General features: G+C 48.4%; 2 pseudogenes; one reads left to right on the plus strand and one right to left on the minus strand.

Moving 5' to 3' along the window:
* The first annotated feature begins 349 nt into the window (after positions 1-349).
* Positions 350-905, plus strand: LOC125507544 (serpin-Z7 pseudogene; annotated as a pseudogene).
* A 3,005-nt stretch (positions 906-3,910) lies between these two features.
* Positions 3,911-4,428, minus strand: LOC147973459 (uncharacterized; annotated as a pseudogene).
* Between the last annotated feature and the right edge of the window lie 5,762 nt (positions 4,429-10,190).

Below are 10,190 nucleotides of genomic sequence, written 5' to 3' on the forward strand. Positions count from 1 at the left end.
TCACGTTCCCGAAGGTTTCATTCCGTTTGGACTCCGTTTGATATTCCTTTTCTTTGAAACCGTAAAATAGGCAAAAAAAACAGCAATTATGTGCTGGGCCTCCGGTTAATATGTTAGCCCCGAAAATAATATAAAAGTGGATAATAAAGCCCAATAATGTCCAAAACAGTAGATGATATAGCATGGAGCAATCAAAAATTATAGATACGTTGGAGACGTATCACCGGCGTCGTCGCATAACGCCCAGAAACGGCCTCCAACCTGCCGATCCCCGGTGGGAGAGGTCACCCCCGTCATCGCCTGCGGCGTCGCCCGCGTCACCCCGTCCCTCATAGTTCTTATACCATTCATGTCTAGTACAAGTAAACAGTACCTTTCATCTTCTGATGGCTTGAAGATACTTAAGCTTCCATACCAGCATGGTGGGGGACAAAAGGCAGTTCTTCATGTACATTCTTCTTCGTGAAGCACATGATGGTCTCTCGAGCTTGTCGAAAAGGTTAATTACTGAACCGGAGTTCATCGAGAACCATATCCCAACAGAGATGGTTGAAGTCGGACAGTTCATGCTCCCAAAGTTCAAGATATCTTTTGGATTTGAAGCATCCAATTTGCTCAAGGGTTTGGGTCTTCAGTTGCCATTCAGTATGCAGGCCAGTCTTTCAGAGATGGTGAATTCTCTCATGGGCCTATTCATTGCATCTGTTTTCCACAAAACGTTTGTCGAAGTTGATGAAGAAGGAACTAAGGCAGCAGCAGCAACTGGTGTTGTGATAGTACATCAGTCACAACCCTCAAGGATGGATTTCGTCGCTAATCACCCTTTCCTCTTCCTTATTCGAGAAGACATCACCGGTGTAGTGTTCTTCATTGGTCATGTTGCTAATCCCCTCGTGTCTTATTAGTATGTTTACCCTATAAATCTATGTCTTGGAAGTTACCTCAACTGTTACATGTAAGTGAAGGGTTTCAACATTCAATAATGCTGCCCGTAAAATAAATCCAATAAATTGTTTTGTTTTTAAATAAATGTCATGATTGTTGTGCACAAGGGCAATAATCCATGATGGTTGTGCAGCCTTTGTGCTTTGAGATACTTGATACATGTTGATGAAGTATGAAAAATTATCTTTGCATAATTTGGGAGATGAAACTAGGTTGGTTTGAAAATCATTGATTCAACCATTGTCAGGATATCGGTGTTGGCCCAGGAGGATTTTATCAACCTGGGTACAGAGGAGGTGCTAAGTTAAGTCTACGGATGATGTGCTTAGGGAAGAACAGGGACCAGATTCATGCTCATATGGGCATATAAGACCTTTTGATAATGCTCAACCACCAAAGATACCAGAAGGATTGCTTAAGTTCATGAAAGATGCCACTGAAGCTCCCCACGAATTCTTGAAATAGAGAGGCGGGGGAGCTACCCATCCTGCTGTAGAATTTCCTCTGATGTCACCGGGTATCTGAATTGTTAATTTCTACACCACTAGCGGGAAGTTAGGCCCTCATGTTCTCTTGTTTCACGAGTGCTGCTGGGCCTAATTGATTTGTGTCACGTGACAGGACAGACATGAAGAGAAATCTAGCCTTGCCAAGGGATTGCTGTTGTTTCCTTTTCATTGGACGACACTATAGAGTTCTCGTATGGCGATGTCAGAGATGAAGACAAGGCTTCAAAGATTAAGCTTGAATCTGATGACATTCTGATATTTGGTGGTCAATCAAGGCACCTATTCCATGGGGTCTCCAGCATTGCACCGAAAAGTGCACCACTGGGTGACCGACAAGGCAAATCTTTGACCCGGGCGCCTGAACCTCACATTCAAGCAGCATTCAGTGCATGCCTTTAGGCATAGTGCACGCAGAGGGGAGGGTACTCTGTCATGCTATATTGAAGTGCCCTGTTAGCTAATGTCTGCAAGAACACCATACATAACTTGTACTGACAACCAGTGTTCATCACTATTATGTGTGTTTTTCATGCACAATATTGTGGACTCTATCATATTCATAGGTCAGGGGCGGAGCCAGGATAAAAAATGAGAGGGGGCAAAGAGGTATATGATTTTTTTTCTACAAACATGTATATGTAACTAATGGCTAGATAATTTATAAAACCAACCACACAAATCATACATATAGTGTGTAAGAAGCAAAATCATATAGTTCCTTACAAGATAATGTCATCACACATAACTATGACAAGTTCATTGCCAAGATAAAAGTGAACTAACCACTTGAGGTACAATAACTTGATAAATATGAATATGTCGTTCCTTTTAGCTGGCACCTCCTAATTTCTTGCCTTCAAGCTGAGAACACAAATCATGTTTAAATATAGAGTGAATGTAAACATTGACAGATAAAAATATAAGCTTGAACAAATTTCCGTTTCATCCCACGACGCTTTTAGCATGGAAGAGTTTAACAAATAGCAACACGAGCAATATGCCTCGTCCTCTACCTCGATGTAGTCTAGCAAATTACGATGCAGATCATGCCATTTAGGATTGAAACACCGCTTACTCTTACCAATCCACCTGGACATAAAGTTGGACGGACAAGATTGATAAAGCTTTCTGCTAATCCCACACGTACGTTTCTAGCGATTTGAGAAGTTTTTTCTTTAGCGGCTAGCTGTATTCTCTCTAGATGGGCTGCTCTGCTGCTGCCTTTTTCACGCATTGGCAGATGGGCTTTAGATGACAGAGTAATAAGAAAGTGAGCGGGGGCAAATATCTTGGGCTGAGCAGGGGCAAGGCTCTAGGCTGGGTGCAAGTGGGCCAAAAAAACGAGTGGGGGTATTCGCCCCCACAACCTTCTACGTGGATTCGCCCCTGTCATAGGTGTTTGGCATCATGAGTTAAAACTGTTTAATATGTAACTAATAAACTAGATCAAACACTGTGTAAACTTATCCATCTCTTTGGCAAACTGATTGGGAAGCTGGAGCAAAACATCTTGCACGGGAAAAAAATACATGAAAATTGCAACAATTCAGTACTTATAAGTTTTATTATTTCTAGCTCGTGACCTCTCAAGGACGCGTGACCTCTCTTGTTTAGCGTCGTCGAGACGTATCCCTCGAGAATCATGGTGAGCCCGAGGATGAAGGCATGGTCGACGCCCGCGCTGACACGAACGTCATACTTGGTCGGCCAGAAGAGGAACCCCCGGAGCTTTCTATGCGAGCAACGGCGGTGCCGGCGCGGTTGACGGTGCAGTCGGTCCCGCAGTACCAGGGGCGGACGCCGACGAAGTGGCGGCACCCCTCACCTGCGAGGCGCATGTCGATGTCCCCGGTGTTGGTCAGCGAAGGCTGCACGACGGCGACGAAGAGCAGATCCTTGGAGCTCGTACTGTCCCTGTTGGAACCTCCAGTCCCTCGCCTCGCTCCGCCTAGCTCTCCCTGTCGCCGTCGCGCAAGCTCACCGGAGAAGAAAGGGAAAAAGTTCAAAGAGATTCAGAGAAGTGGTGGACACAGAGATTTTTCGGCGCACAAACGCCCCCTTTTGATTTCTCGAGCACGAACTCGCCCGTGTCCTCCTGTTACAATGCCATTAGGTGGCTTTATACCGCGAGCCGGTGCACCGGGCACGCACCCACGCCTCCACTCACCCCTGATCCTCCCCGCGCTCTCCGCGCACTGACCGCGCCCACGCTGCGCCCGACACCCGCGTCACACGGCCAGCTCCAACGGCTCATGCCTGACCAGGCCACCTACGGCTCGCCAACAGAAGCCCACACACACACCCTGGTGCACGGACACGCCCGTGCACCCTATGCACGCCCTAGTCGCCACGGTCCCGACGCGTCCAACTCGCCCGGGGCGCGCCCATACACGCACCCGGCTCGTTCGACGCCTCGCCGCGGCTTATTTCCTAACATTCGCGCCCTATGCCGCGGCTCAGAGCAGCCCAGCGTCCTCGACGTTGGCGTCCGCCATCAGCACAGGCCCCGCGGCCGGCTCCTTCCGCAGCAGTGGGCACTCATGCTTGATGTGTCCTCTGACGCCGCACTTGTAGCACTTCCCGTGACGGTTGTCCCCGCCGCCTGATGCCGTGCTCGCCGCGCCGTCGCGTCGTCTTCACCGCGTGCACCGCCCCGACGCCGCTCGCGCGCACGCCACTGTGCTGCGGTGAGCATGAGCTGCTCACCGTCCGCCCGGTCGCCGCTTGCCTGTCCACGCCCTCGCAGCCGCTCGTCGAACGCCTTCAGGCGCCCGAGCGCGTCATCGAAGAGCAGCGTCGAGAGATCGCAGAACTGCTCCATCCCCGCCACCGCCGCGTACAGGTGATCGGGAACATAGTCCAGCAGCTTCTTCACCATTGCCGCGTCCTCCAGCGTCACTCCGAGTCCTGCAAAACGCGCCGCCATCCCACTGATCTTCCCTGCGAACGCGTCCAGTGACTCGTCGCTCGCCATGCGCAGGAGCTCGAACTCCCCCCCGGAGCGTGCCGAGCCACGCCGCGCGCATGCGGTCCGCGCCGACGAAGCGCGCCTTCAGGGCAGCCCACACCTCCGCGGCGTTCTTCTTCGCCGCCACCTGCAGAAGCAGGTCCTCGGCGAGTGCACCGAGCAGGTAAGCGCGCGCGGGCTTGTCCTTCTTGGCGATGACGGCGGCCGCCACGTCCTCTGGCACCACCACCGCCTCCCACAGCCCGGCCGCATCAAGGTTCGCCTCCACCTTGATCGACCACGCCGTGTAGTTGTCGCCGGTGAGCAGTGGCACCGCATGCTGCATCGACCCGCCCGCTCCGCCGGCGTACGGGACGATTGACATCGCCGGCGCGCCCTGAGCTGACCGTGGCTCTGATACCAATTGTTGGAACCTCTAGTCCCTCGCCTCGCTCCGCCTAGCTCTCCCTGTCGCCGTCGCGCAAGCTCACCGGAGAAGAAAGGGAAAAAGTTCAGAGAGATTCAGAGAAGTGGTGGACACAGAGATTTTCCAGCGCACAAACGCCCCCTTTTGATTTCTCGAGCACGAACTCGCCCGTGTCCTCCTGTTACAATGCCATTAGGTGGCTTTACCCCGAGCCGGCGCACCGGGCACGCACCCACGCCTCCACTCGCCCCTGATCCTCCCCGCGCTCTCCGCGCACTGACCATGCCCACACTGCGCCCGACGCCCGCGTCACACGGCCAGCTCCAACGGCTCGCGCCTGACCAGGCCACCTACGGCTCGCCAACAGAAGCCCACACACACACCCTGGTGCACGGACACGCCCGTGCACCCTACGCACGCCCTAGTCGCCACGGTCCCGACGCGTCCAACTCGCCCGGCGCGCGCCCATACACGCGCCCGGCTCGTTCGACGCCTCGCCGCGGCTTATTTCCTAACAGTCCCGGCCCCTCTGAACGCCTCCCACCTCCGGGTGATCTCGAACACGGACGGCGAGCGCTCCACGGTGAGCACCGGGCGTGACTCTGCGTCGAGGAGGACGGAGCGACGGAAGAGGCTCAAGAAGGGCCCCTCCACCCGCATCCCCGCCGCGCCGCTGGCGTCCGTGACGGTCAGGTCGCGGCGCCACGGCCAGCCGGTCTTAGTCACGGTGAACGCCGTCGGGCGCCGCGCGCAGAACCGCGCGGCCACCACCGAGAATGCCATTGCCGATCGGTGGGTGCTCGTGACGTCGAGAATCTGACACAGAGCCGCAAGAGATTTCCAGGTACGTCACGTAGACGTAGGTATGTACGTACGAACCTCGTACTCCCAAGGTTTCATGTAGTATCTGAATTCTGAAAAAAAAAGGAATTCTGAAGGATCACTATTTCCTTGCTGTACAAGACATTATCCCGGCATATCTCAGTTGGACTAACACGGAGCTACAAGGATAGAATGAGAAGGGCGTGGGTATATACTCCCTCCATAATACTATAAGTGTCGTAATTTTGAATTGAGGTAGGAAAGTTTTGCATTAAGGTTGAACTAACCTTAGTTTAAAGCCATGGCATTTATTTTGAATCAGAGGGAGCATCAAACATCTCATCGACTCAACCAAGATTGGAGGGTCCTCTTTGATTTACGGGACTTGAATAGGAAAAATCTAGAAATGGAATGTCATTGTCATCTCAATTCTCTACAGGATTTTAAGTTGTTTTTTGCGTCATAGGAAAAAAAGTTCTGTCTAAGGCACATCTAGTTAATGCACATCTAAGAGACTCAATCAAGCTAAAAAGGAAAAAAAGGATAAAAGAAGGGGTGTGTCTAGGGCACATCTAGATGTGCTCTACCTATTGCACATCTAAATGAGTGAATCAAGCATAAAGATGAAAAAGAAAAAAGAAAAGAAAAATACCCACACGAATCTCGATGTAAAATCAACAATATAGGATTTAGATGCGCAATACTTATAGCACATTTAGATGTGCTTCAGCAAAACTGTAAAAGAAGATGCCCTCATGAATCTTCGCTTAAAAACAATGACAGAGGACTTAGATGTGCAATACTTCAGACACATCTAGATGTGCTTTAGCAAAACTAGAAAAGTAAAGAATTCTTTTAAAAAGTTTTGAATGGGTGCTAGAAATCCTATAACAAGTAGTGCAAACAAATCCTTAGAAAAAATTCCTATAGTATTCTATCCTATGAATCAAACATCAACATAGGAAAAAAAATCTTAAGGATTCTAATCCCCCGAAATTCCTATGCAAATCCTTTGAATCAAAGGAGCCCCTATAACCAACCAAGGCATGCATGCCTTGTCTGTTGGTTGTTTGATTTCCACCAGACAACACCCTTCTACAAGGAGGGGAAAGATGCCCTATGGGAACGAGGTGGATCCTTTTTTGGCAGATAAACTTGTATTATTACTCAAAACTCCACATAATTACAATCAACCAAACTAAGCTCAAATGCTTTTGGGGGACCCGAACCCACACATACGACAGTTCTTCCTTAAAAACTAGCAAAGATTGCTAAATAATTGCTAACCCCATTTTGGCTATGATTAATGAGAGTAATATAAGTTTCACGAAGACTCAGCAAATGCTTTATTTCTTTCACTAGGGCGGCAAACACCACGACAAATGAGTCAACCTCCAAGATGATTAATAGCTTAGATCTTTAGATAGAAAAGGATAAATCCCCCATACATTCAGATACTTCAGATTGCATTGCATCCCGACATGAGAATACTTTTCGACATGAAGAGAAGATGATAGCACCCTCATTGTCTCAGAGACCACACCAGCCCCAACCCTACCATCAAGAGAAAATAGCCCATCAGCGCCAGTCCACTTGACCCTGGGCTTCTACAGTGATATCGCATGTGGCTTTGACAAGTGATTGTACGAGATGACACCTTTACCTTTGATAGAATCGCAGTCAGGATGATAATGAATACCGATGAGGGAATCTAGATAACTAGTCAAGAACCTTCGGGAAACTTCTATCGGGGGCGCTGGTTTGTGGTGGATCACACTAGTCAAGAATGGGATGATGACCCAAGTGGATCACGGACTCGCTAGCCCGGCTTCAAATGAAATCACAAGCTCTTTATGCAAAACTTGGTCGAACAATATGACCGGAACCTAGCTAGGTGGGCCTGATGCAACACCTCCACAATGGTTTCATTTTTATCTTCTCATCTAATCAACCAAGGCATACACACCTTGTGTGTTGGTTGTCTCATTGCCACCTAACAACACCCCTCTAAAAGGAGGGTGGTGGAGGGTGTCGTATGGGAACAAGGTGATCCAAGTGGATCCCAGAGTTGCTATCCCGGTTTCGAATGAAACCATCAAGCAATTTCAACAAACTTGGTCAAACAACATGGCCAACACCTGAAGCAAGAAAAAACTAGGACATGCTGCACCTTCCTTCGTGACCACCAACCGCACCCATGGACCCTATACTGACCAACCATGCTTTGTCCGAGAGGTCAAACAATCAACGACCATTGGCTCGGAGATAATACCGCAAAGAAGGTAAAATGTCAATGATATTGTCGTTGTTCGATCTGGATATGAGGTTTTTTCCCGGAGTGCACATGCGGTTGAAAGAGGAGGAAGCTCCATTATGATGCATCTAAGAAATGTGACACCCGGTCCTAAGGCATTGCCTTCGTCAGTGCCGGTAAAGCTAGCACAAGGCTTTTGCCCCTAGCATCACATTTCCACCTCGTTGAAACACGTTACTTGCCGAGTTTGACAGTTACCTGAGCGCATGGCCTTGCCACCCTCTGGCTTCACCTCAACATTTATGCATCCACCAGTCCCAGCACGAGGCCACAAAGATGCCATCATGCTAAAACAACACATCTCATTGCCAACGGAAGTGTTGCACTCCCACATGCATGGGTGGGACAGATTCACAGGCTCCCGAGGTTGGAGACCTCGAGCACCAAAATGAGGGGGACTGCTGACAGTCATACAAACTGGATTTGAGGCCTGACTCACCGTCACGAGCAACTAAGGCCTGAAACCACCGCCACCAATTATCCACACACTAGAGAGTCCACAAGAGAGAGATCCAACAACCTTTAGCTACTGGCCCGGTAGACCCGCGGTGGAGCCATCGGCGAAGAGGGTGTGGCAGGAGAGGGGGCTGGACAGTGTAAACGTCGGTCCTCCCTAAGCAGGCGACATGAGAGTCGTCTGTGTTTTTAAAAAAATGAAGACTTGAAACTCTCTTGGCAATTTTGAAGACATGCACTCATATTTGTGGAAAAACAAACAACTTTGTATCACAAAATGCAAGTTGTAATAAAAACATGTTTTTCTATCACAAATCATAAGTTGACTATCTGTTATAATTTTTTGTCGTAAACAACACGTTTCTAGTATGTGGTTATTTATGTATCATTGAAATGGCCTTTCTGCAATATTTAGGGCATGAACTAGTTTTTGAATGCACTACAGGGTACCAGGTCAACTTTTTTACGTTTTCATACTTAACTATGTCCTCCAAGTTCTCCAAACCGTCGTTAGCCTTCAATGTTTCGTCGGAAATTGATTACGACTTGTGATAGCAAATCAACATTCTTTTCTTTAACGGAATTTATTGGTATTAGCGTGAATTGTTTTCTCATGTTATTGGCCTATTTTCATAGAAACACAATATAACATGCATACCAAGAAAAGAAAAAAGACAACATGCATAACGATGAAACTCCACCATGAAATACTGGCGTCAGTCACCTTCTCCTCGTAGCCTCACGGCGAGACAGAGCCAACAATGATATGGCAGCAGTCTCTGAGGTGGAGGGGAGTCGGATATTTGACGGGCTTGGGTGCGTGCGCATGGATCATTCGGGGTTTAGTAGTGGGCCGGGAGCGGCGGTTCAGAGAAGGCGCCAAGGCACACATAGTATCTAATGTCTACTACACAACCTTCTTCTTGTAGACGTTGTTGCGCCTCCAAGTGCAGAGGTTTTTAGGACAGTAGCAAATTTCCCTCAAGTGGATGACCTAAGGTTTATCAATCCGTAGGAGGCGTAGGATGAAGATGGTCTCTCTCAAGCAACCCTGCAATCAAATAACAAAGAGTATCTTGTGTCCCCAACACACCCAATACAATGGTAAATTGTATAGGTGCACTAATTCAGCGAAGAGATGGTGATACAAGTGGTATATGGATAGTAGATATAGGTTTTTGTAATCTGAAATTATAAAAACAGCAAGGTAACTAATGATAAGAGTGAGCGTAAACGGTATTGCAATGCGTTGAAACAAGGCCTAGGGTTCATACTTTCACTAGTGCAAGTTCCCTCAACAATAATAACATAATTGGATCACATAACTATCCCTCAACATGCAACAAAGAGTCACTCCAAAGTCACTAATAGCGGAAAACAAACGAAGAGATTATGGTAGGGTGCGAAACCACCTCAAAGTTATTCTTTCCCATCAATCCGTTGGGCTATTCCTATAAGTGTCACAAACAGCCCTAGAGTTCGTACTAGAATAACACCTTAAGACACAAATCAACCAAAACCCTAATGTCACCTAGATACTCCAATGTCACCTCAAGTATCCGTGGGTATGATTATACGATATGCATCACACAATCTCAGATTTATCTATTCAACCAATCACATAGAACCTCAAAGAGTGCCCCAAAGTTTCTACCGGAGAATCACGACGAAAACATGTGCCAACCCCTATGCATAGGCTCATGGGCGGAACCCGCAAGTTGATCACCAAAACATACATCAAGTGAATCACGTGATATCCCATTGTCACCA

Source organism: Triticum urartu, chromosome 5A, assembly GCF_056163025.1.
Source record: "Triticum urartu cultivar PI428250 chromosome 5A, HENAU_Tu73, whole genome shotgun sequence".
Lineage (NCBI taxonomy): Eukaryota > Viridiplantae > Streptophyta > Magnoliopsida > Poales > Poaceae > Triticum > Triticum urartu.